This window comes from Numida meleagris, chromosome 5 (assembly GCF_002078875.1).
Source record: "Numida meleagris isolate 19003 breed g44 Domestic line chromosome 5, NumMel1.0, whole genome shotgun sequence".
Taxonomy (NCBI): domain Eukaryota; kingdom Metazoa; phylum Chordata; class Aves; order Galliformes; family Numididae; genus Numida; species Numida meleagris.
This window is the reverse complement of record NC_034413.1, coordinates 54,644,413-54,653,933: the sequence shown is the minus strand read 5'-3', so window position 1 is coordinate 54,653,933 and position 9,521 is coordinate 54,644,413.

Genomic DNA, 9,521 nt, shown 5'->3' with positions numbered 1-9,521 from the left:
GAACTCGCGCCGTGCCCGCGCCTCGCCCAGGGAGCTGCCCGCCGGAGCCGGGCTGCGGCCGGCCGCGGCCAGACGTTGCCGGTAGCCGGCGATGGCTGAGGGGCCCCGGCAGCCACACCTCCCTTGGCCCGTGCTACCGCGGCCCCGGCCCGGCGGGGGATGGCAGGCGGCCAGCGGCACGGCCTGCAGCTGCCGGGGACTCCCTCGTATCAGAGGAGCTCCCCGGGGGGCTGTTAGAGGGCTTTTACATCCCCTTCGTGCTGGCAGGAAGGCGTGAGGCGGCCGAACGGCACAGACCGGGCCCTCCCTCATACATACACACTGCAGTGCTGTCTGGCACAGGGTTCTTTCTGCTGCCCACCCACCCTCTGGGCCTTCTGTGCCAGGGCACCCTGTCAAGCCACTCTCTCCTGGGCACTCCCATGATCACGGCCTGAACTTGCAGCTGAGGGAAGGGAAGCGAGGCTGCCGCAGGGCTCGCCTGTGTTCCACTTCACACCTGGAAGCATGCCATGTTGCCCAGGTGCTGCTCCTGGGCTCTGGGTTGGGGTCCTCCTTCAGCCTCACTTTCTCTTCTCCCAGGCCTGCTGAGGCACTCAGGGTACTTTGGAAGGGGTATCTGTCTGCCCTGCACTTGGAAAAGCTGTGTAATGTTTTGTTAGTAAGAAAGGAAGACATGCACTGTGGAGGAGGCAGAGGAAACTAGCTAGTCATGGGGGCTTAGCATCTGGAGGAAGGGGCACAGGATGCTCACCTGGATAGTTTCCTTGAGAGAAATACAGTAGGCCTAAGTAAGACTCAGAAGCAGTTACCAGCAGAAGCTGCAGTGAGCTGTCTCAGCCAGTCCCTGACCTACCAAGTAGCGGAAGAAAAGCACTGTACAGGAAGGCCTGACTGGTGTGTTCCCTGAAGTGATTCAGACAACTCAGAAGGATTTTCACCAGCTGAAAACTTTGCAGGGAAGCCAAAGCCCCTCAGGTGACGTATCTGTGCCTAGAGATTAGAAATGAAAGGACAGCAAATATTGCTGGACAAACTCCTGCTCATTAAGGGTAGTGAAGGTGTCCCTGGCTCGCTGAGGGTATCACTTGGACTGCTTCACGAGGAGAGAGCGCTGCTAGTGCAGTGACAAGATGTCCTGAAGCTAGAAGATGGTTCTAGAGCAGCAAGTTTATACTTGTGAAACTGCTTCTGTTTCCCATTGTCTCCCAACTAAAAGTGTACATATGAAAAGTTTAGCAGAGTACTGGGATATCAAGAGTTGTTTTTAGAATGTGCGGCATAGTGGTAGCAACAGAAGCCTATGGAAATCACTTCTAGCCTCCCAGAGTAGGTGTGAAATCCACAATACCGCTGTAGCCCCATCTCTGCAGGTTACAGTTCCTCCTGGTTCTCTCTACATTGACCAAGATACATGTGTTATTATACTTGGTCGTCTCTGATGCTGAAATCTGCAATGCAGCACATTGCCTCTGCCCTAGTTGCCAGCACTGAAAAGAAGTCATGATCCCCAAGGTTATGAGATTGGTCTAAAAACCACACCATTAAACATAAAAATGATTATTTTGTCTTCGTTCTTTTATACATTATGGTTCCTTTTCCCATTTCTTTTCCCAAAACCATGACACAGTGCGCCTTTTTTCTCAATTACGGAGCTCCACAACTAGTAGTAGTATGAAACAACAGCAACCATCATAAGGCATAGGGTGTAAACATTATTAGATGAGCACCACTGCTTTTGAAATTTTCTGACCAGTGAAGAATACATTTATCAATCTTAGTATTGTATTAACCTCAGTATTTTCATTTTATATACCTATATTTTTCTTCCCTTAAGGCTTCTCATGCCACATTAAAATAGCCGGAGTTGAAACAATAGCCATGCAGTACGTTTGTATGGGTTGACATTCATTTATGTGCAGAAGGTCAACGTAAGGCTTACGTACCATGTTAAGTCCTTATTTTGAGTTCTGAATTTGGCTGAAGTGAAGGCCTTATGAAGGCCTTGTTCAGCTCATCTGTTCTGTGGATGAATTCCACTCTTTGTTTAAAATGCTACCGAACAGTCCTGAGCCTTTTGAATGGGAAATTCTCACAGACTTTCAAACTGGGAATGCCACTTTGAGCCTATTTCAAGATCTAGGTGAAACGTTCACAATGAAATTCAAAACCACATGAAACTTGCCTGTCTCCGGGTTTTGTTTCAAACTCCAAACTCAGACCAGGCTCCTTGAAAGGTTCACAGACCTTTTCAGCAAACCTAGATTAATAACATTTAATCCATTTGAATTGTGAAAACAAAACAAAACAACAAAAAATCCCAGAAACAGAGAACAAGCACATCTATGCTACTGCATCAGCTTTCCCAGGGTTGCTGATGAGATGCGTGCATTGTAGCTAATAGTGTATCTTGTAAAGGTTTTTAAGAGCTGTAATAAAAACTGTGGTGTTCTGTGAAATAGTCTTGCCTTGCTTCCTCTGTGCTGGGGAATTCCTTCACTCTCCCACTCCTGGACCTCTCATGGGGCAATCATAGCTATAATTGCCTACTGGGATGAGTTGCAAGTACTCTTTTTTTGGTGGTGTGGTCATATAAACTATTCTTGTCCTTTGTTAGGAGCACAACTCTTTTAAGAGCTCAGGCAACTCAAATCAGTTATTTCAACTCTTCAGATCCCCATTGAGCTGCTGAGGTGGCTCCAGATCAAATGTGCTGGCACATTTCCAGAATGTATGGCAGGACAAACCTTCATGGGCCTCCTCATCAGCTGGGAAATGCTGCCTCTTGTCTCTCTGACTAGTTTGGTCAGTCACAGAGACCTGTTTCTTTAGCTAGAGGTTCAGTCTGCTCCCCAGAAGAATCATACCTGCTGCCTTTCGGAGTGTCAGCATGGGTGCAATGGCTGCTGTGGTTTTCTGGAGCTGGGAATCCCAAGAAACAAATGCACCTGGATGGGCCTTGTGGCAGTGCAGATGAGAAGTAATTGTCTCTTTCTTGCATACAGGCAAACAACGCCTTGTTGAACCAATGCCCTAAATTAGCCCTCCAGCAAACAGTGGGATAACCAACGGGTCAAACACAGAGGGCGAATGCATTGCAAATATCCTTGAAATGTTACTTCCAGGTTCTTCCCAAGTGATTGCAAAGGAAGAATTCCTCCCTGCCAGCTTTCTGCAATTCTACAGTGTTTGACTGGAGCTTCAAACAAACCCAAGTCCCAGGTCAGTGACTAAGCCAGGAACACACAATATATTCTTTGAATCCTTCAGCACACGGTGTGCAAGCTAAGGTACCAAGCAGCACCTAATATCACAGAAATCACTTGACCATATGCTTCACTAAATATTACTCCTGACTGTCAGAAAATAAAAGATTTATGTAGAGCACATCTATCTGTTGTTGTCCACAATGCATTTTTGCATTTTCTCTGTCCTGATGTAAAAACTGGTAACTTCACAAGCTGCAACCATTTTGGTTAGATTCCAGGATTTTGAAGATACAGCATTTCTGATACTTTTGTTCTTGTTTATTCATCTCTACTTCTGTGGAAAGAGGATGAGGTCCCCTTGATTTCACCGAGATTTCAAGCCAGACACCTTACTGATCATTTTTGGTTGTTTTATTATCACAAAACTATTGGTCTCTGAAGTCACTTCCATTTTCCATTTTAGTCCTAGAGGAGAAATTGTTCACAATATCCAACAAAAATATTCATTTAGCAAGTGCTCCGTGTAACAGAACAACATATAGATGTTTGTCACATAAACGTCTGACAAGACCTATGCCTTCTGGCATTTCTTGAATTTTGAGTGCTTAATATTTTTACTTTGGTAGTAAATGCATTTTTAATACAATTTCTCTTTTTTTAAAAAAAGCAAACCTTAATACAGAAAGTCCCTCTTGGGGAACTATGGGAAGGAGTTGAATGTTTTTATAGTTTTTGTTCTCCATCTCCGTTTATTTTTCACTGTGTTGTTCATTAACTGCATAAGAACCACACTAATCCCTGTCATTTTCCTTAACAAATATATAATGTTACCTTCATTATTTGAAATAGCCCTTTACCATTTAAATTAGAGGAAGATGAGGTGCCCACTTGAGGCCAGTATGTTGCAGAAACATTTGACAGTGACAATGGAATACCAAGGCTCAGAAAAGACAAAGCCATTATTTTTCCTTTGCCTGTCTTTAACTCCTTACAAGTAATATTTTTGTCTTCGTGCCAGCATCTCTCTCATTTGCTCCCTGAGTCACAATCCTTCCCAGATGCCTCCCTATCTAGTACAAGTTTCACTCACAAGTTCTTCTCCTAAACCACTGTCACATTTTCTGACCTTCGACTTGTGCTTTTTACCTGTGCCCAAACACATTTTTCTTTGTTTCTTTCCCTTCCTTGAAGGTCTCCCTCTTCTGCATTCCAGTCAAGCTGATTCTTATTCCATGTTGTCCAGTGATTTGCAGGAAGAAGGCCGAGAACATCTGATAGACACCTTTATTCTCTTTGTGTTTAGCACCACTGGCAACTGAAAAGAGAAATCTGAGAGCAAGTCCGGCTCAGATCTGCAAGCCCCAGGAAAGAATACATCCACTGCAGACAGAATCTTTGAAGAAGCTAGTAAATGAAATATGCAAACAATTTTGCAGAGGATCAGGTTTCTCCAATCTGAGGAAGACCTTCATAGGATGGTGAAGGAGGAATATTCCCTTCCCAAGCTTTGAGTCCCACTGTAAGCAAGTAGTCAACAAAATATTTCAAAAATTTCTTAACACAAGAAATACTGATTTTCCCTCAGTGTATTCTGAGAAACAGCTGACCATATTTGCTGGAAGTTTTGAAAAAATAGCCCAAGGCAGATATTTGGCATGAAAATTGCTGCCCAGTGGTCTATGTTCAACAAAGCTGTAAGCAACTGCAAAAAGGTTCTTATAATGAAGACTTCACTCAACGTGTCCCCCACTTACAGCCTACAACTAATGATTACCAGTAATAAAAGTGTATTTTACTCAGTGCTTAATACTTAATGATTTAATTTAGTAAGTCCCTAGAAAGAAAAAAAATCACTTTGTTTTGGAGGGAAATTGGAATCGTGAAAATTAAGCAATCACAGGCTTGCAAAATTGCAGCCAATGTCACACTTTCTTTCCAAGCATTCTATATGCTCTTCTCAGAAACATTTTGTATCTCATTTCCTAAAGCACATTACAAAATCTCCCATTTACTTTACAGATGAACATAATTAACTTTGGGATCAAAGAAAAGAGAAACATTTAGCAGTACAACTGAAATTGCTGAGAATCACACATGTGCAGAGAAAAAGGTTTACCTAATAAAATACATGCTGTAGGTTCTGCACGTCTAATAAAATACCCACAGGACTTTATTTACTGATGTTTTAGTGCAGATTTTTACCTTTCTTTTTCTTTTTCTTCTTTTTCTCTCTCTTTTTTTTCTCTTTCATGAGTAAAGGTTCCTTTACTCTTAGACAAATATCTTGCTCTAAGTACACTCTTACATCATAGTATTGATCTCTGCAGAATAAAATTCCTTTTATAATAAAATTAAGACAATGTGTATAACTTAGTGCTTTAAACATTGTCTTTAATGTTGATGTGGGTACATTTAAATCATGAAACAACATTACCAATATATCTCTGCAGTCATCTCTAATAAAGTTTTTCAAACAATTGAAGCATTTGCATCTATTCTAGCTAAGGATTCATCTTTTAAGAATGCCATGTTTGTGAGCCTTAATCAAATATCCAAAATAAAATGCCTTTCCAATGCTCAAAAGCAACAATATATCAGATAAGTATACCGTACATTTTATGAAGAAAAGTAAAAAAAAACTATTCAGACTTCAAACATCTCTACTCACATTATCAGAGCAACACAGCTTTTCTATATGACATTATTCTATTGCATGAAATAGATTGTCTTACTTAGGAGACAAAGAAGTTAATAAAGTAAATTAATGTAGTTGGGTTTGGTGCTGTCAATGAGAGCATCCTTCCCCACTGCCTGTAATGCAATAAGTAAATCTTGCTAACTTGTACTTCTTCTAACTTCCTTAGAAAGTTCAAATTTGCTGAACGCACAGCATTGGCTGCAATCAACAAGGCACTTAAGTATGTGCTTAATTTTGTGCACATGAGTAATCATATTAAAGTAAATGGAACTCAAATGCTCAAAGTTAAGCGCACGCTTAAGTGCTCTGCTGGATCAGAGCCAGAATGTGACAACTTGCAGGTCATTCTTACTGCACAGTAAGAGATCACAAACCTTAAATGTCCTGTAAAAACCTCCTCCTCCACACTTCAAATCAACAGCACCAAAGGCAAGGACAAAAATACAGTAATAAGTAGCTGCCGCATTCTTTTCTTCTGCTACAACTCACTAAACTGGCAGCAGCACTTATGATATAGCAAATTACCAATACAATAAATTCTCTTAATAAGTATCCATAAAATTACAATTTATTTTAAAGATCATCGTTTGTAATTCTATTCTCATAAGACCATTAGACACACGGGTCTTTTTAATTTTAAAAGACCTGCTAATAGTTCTCACAAAAGAATTTATTCAAGACCTTGACCTTAAATTGATAAAATTGCACAGCTTAATCAGAATTAAAGATGAGTCAAAGTACTGTACAATATTATCATGGGGGTCAACATAGCCCTTCAGCAGCTACACAGAGGATGCCATTAGTACCACCACCTTGGGTATCTACGGTTCTGATTCTGGGGATCTAAGGATTCTGAATTAAATGTTTGTACTAAATGTCTTCTACCAGTTGTTATGCTGAAGAGGCATAGAACTGGTTATATTGGAGGGAGTGTTGTTGATGTTGTTTTTTCTTTCCAAGCAACTGAAAGGACTGAAAATTTTTCTAAGCATCTTTTCAATTCAATCTCAGTTTTCCAATTCAAAATAAAACTTTTATCCACTGTGCTTGCTAAATACGTTGTTATTTAGTGTTCTGGCTAAGTAATGCTTCAGCTTTCGCCAGGACCTATTTCTTTCTTCAATAATCAGCGATCAGGTTTTTTGTTGGTTTGTGATTTTGTTGTTGTTTGTTTGTTTTTTGTTTGTTTGTTTGGTAGGGTTAGAAGCTATATTTTGTATCCAAATTTGCCTGATTGATGACAATATTCAGATAGGGAGCTGCTATGTTTTTCCCGACACATAAGCTTCTCCACAAAAATTAGCAGGGTGAAACAGCAGGTGAGGACACATTGCCAAGTCTGGTTTTGTACCTATCTACAAAGAAGTATTCACACTTTCGATGACTGTGAATGTCCTTCTCTATCTCTCTATCTCTCTTTCTTAATTAGGATGAACAGAAAAATCCCTCTCTGTACTGAGTGTTTGTGCCGGGGGAGGGGGTGCTAAGAGCCAAAAGCACATTCCAAGACAATTCTGCTCTCATTTACAGGGATGAAAATTTGGAATTAATCCACTGAGTTTAACAGACATGTTCTGGGCTTACATAGATGAGATCTCACATATATAAGTGAAATCAGTGTTTTCCCCTCTGACATTCACATGGCTCAAACCAGAAACATTTCCTGAAAAAAAAAAAAAAAGACAAAATCATCCACTCAGGAACACTAGCATAATTCCACTGAAGTAATGGAGCTATAGTAATTTACATTAGCTGATGATCCAGACCAAAGTATATAAGAGTTTTCAGAGCAGGCTTCTTTCATTTAAAGCTGCATTATGGTAGGTGCACTGTTGATGCTCAGAATTAATGTGCAAGTTGTTAATCTCACTAGACCTGGATTTAAAATTAGACAACGCAATAATTAGTTTGGCACTATCATTCTGCTACCCAGAGGGTAATAATGTAGGTCATAAAATACCAGTGATCAGCACAACTTTCCATACAAAACAAAGAATCTATATTGGGAGGGAGGAGAATAGGAAGGAGAGACATTCAGAAATTGGTTGTTACCACAGACCAAACTGAGCTGCGAGGTACTGTACCACTGCACAAGATGCTGTGTTGCATACATCTACTTCTGTTTTTTGTTTCTCAACTCCCAGGTGTGCAGATGATTCTGTGGGGTATAATTGACTCAAAGATATCTACAAGCTCTCTTTCTGTACTATTTTTATGCTGGGTCCTCATTATTCTTCATGTCTTAATTAGGAAAAAATTCAGAAATAAATTATTTTTCTTGTATTATTCTCTCCTTTTTTTTTCTTTTCAATTTTGTTTAAAATATAAAGATGATGCAGAGCAACCAGTTTACAAACGTACAGCAATGTAACACTATAGTATATGTATCTTGATTTGTTTTCTTGACAAATGACTACTGGCAACATCAATAATTCAAAGGGAGAAACAATGAAAATACAGAGGAATTACATTTGTATACTTCTTTCTGTCCTGTCAGTTATTCTTGCTAGGCTCTTGTGAAAACATAAAGAAAATTAGGAAATCATCAAGTCTGAAAGATTGACTCGGTGAACACTTGCTCATGTTCCGTACTTCTAAATGGTCACAATGCTTGAATATACATATTGTGGGCGTATCTCATGCATACATCTCTCTAATAACGAAACAATATTGTATTAGCCTTTATACAATCAGGCTGTGTTCATGTAAGATATAGATTGGAGTGAAATGAAGATAAGATGAGAACACCTATACAAGTGTGCATATGTCTAAAGTGTCTCTGTGCCTCTTGTACACATACTGTTAGAAAGTGCACATTCGATGTTACAGATGCATATATTCATAAATCATTTAAAGTTGTGCTTTTCATGTGATGTGAGGCACGGATACAAACTTGCTAATGATAATTATAGAACTGATGCTGATTTAGTCATTTCAAGAAAGCCATGGAGGCATAATTAGTGTCTGAATGGCCTCAATATTGCATTATTAGGAGGCTAGGGTGAAACTTGAAATGAGAACATCAAGGCTGATAAAAGAAAAGAAAACATGAAATACATACATAATTCATTCAGAGATATTATAAAGGTTTATAACCAGAAACAATAATTTGCAGAAAGCATCTCATGTACTGGAGCCAACTGCAGTAATTTGGTCAACCTGTTTAAGATCAAATAGTATTCTTAGCTATTCTCAGTGGTATCTTTCTAATAAAGTAGCAGCAAACAGACAGTGTTTGCTTCTGGTCACTTTTAAAGAATGTTCAGTTTATCAGTGGGGACTTTAATCTCAAGCTTCATAGAGTACAAAAAGAACACTGATCCCACTGTTTTGTCCTCTAGGCCATGAGGCATGCACATTTTTACATTCATTTGTCATAAATAAAAATACATTTTGCCCTTTGAAAATACCAAATGCCAGCTTTTAAACAAAATAATTTTCCATCATATTCTTTCCCTTTCTTTTAACATTTCCATCATGTTTTTCTTCTCTTCCTTTTACCCCAGACTCATCCCAGACTCATTTCCTCCATCTGTTAATGCCTTTCTTCCATTTTAAGTACTCACAAGAACTTTGCAGAATTCCTTGTTTTGGACCCTGTCGACACTAGCAAC